Below are 1017 nucleotides of genomic sequence, written 5' to 3' on the forward strand. Positions count from 1 at the left end.
CCCTGCCGACAGAAGCTGGGGCTCGGCAGCGTGGGAGGCCGGGATACACGGTACGTGTACCCCGACACATCTTAAACGACCCTTCTGAAAATATATTATGCAACGCGTAACGTGTGCAGCCACTCGCAGCCCTGATAGCCTTTAAACCGGCACGTAACACAGACCCAAGATTTTTAGATGCCTCTCCGTTCGCATCCGACGCGAAGCCATTGGAAACCCATCGATCCTAAGCACCTACGTCCGACAAATGCTCAGAGATAATCAATTTCACCAGGGAAACTGATTTCTCACGCTTCTTCGGTTACTCCTCGCTGAAGGAATCTCCGTTTTAAGGAATCTCCCAACGATCTTATCGCTGTTACTCAAGATTGTATCAGACTATTACCTTAATCCTATTAACTCCTTGACGTACAAATAAAACAGAATTTGATGCGTCCGAAAAATACTATTTAAATTCTATTACTAATTAATATTAGTTAAGTTCTTGACGCTTGGAGACGTCAAAATCTATAATGGCACGTGGAACGAATGACGTCTCCCAGACGTTATTGTATGTTATGTGGTTAATAAAATTCCGAATTTCACAACCAATACTCAGGCTTTTTTCTAAATAATTCCCAAACTACTCTTATTTTCTGATTTCATAAAATCCGGAAGCTAATACGCTTCGGTCCGTTCTGTTGTGCAAGAAATTTCGCTTCGTACGGCAGCATCACACTTTCTGCTCGTATTAAAATCAAACGGCGGAAATTCCCGTGGCGTTGACGTTCAACAACGGCGAAACGTTATCACGAGGATTTATGAGTACGCGGCCGGTCGAATAATTCTCGACGTTTAACCAGAGTGGGGCTCGACGTTATCAATTTTTTCATACAAGCCGAACCAGGAAACGAACCCTCGATGAAATATGTATTACACGAATGAAAAATTTCCATTGTATAGATTTGTCAATACATTCAAGGGGATGAATCAAGAGAAACGTCAAAAATAATATGAGATATGCGTCCTATCAAACCG

The sequence above is a fragment of the Ceratina calcarata genome, unplaced genomic scaffold, assembly GCF_001652005.2.
Source record: "Ceratina calcarata isolate Rehan_Ccalc_2016 unplaced genomic scaffold, ASM165200v1 scaffold557.2, whole genome shotgun sequence".
Lineage (NCBI taxonomy): Eukaryota > Metazoa > Arthropoda > Insecta > Hymenoptera > Apidae > Ceratina > Ceratina calcarata.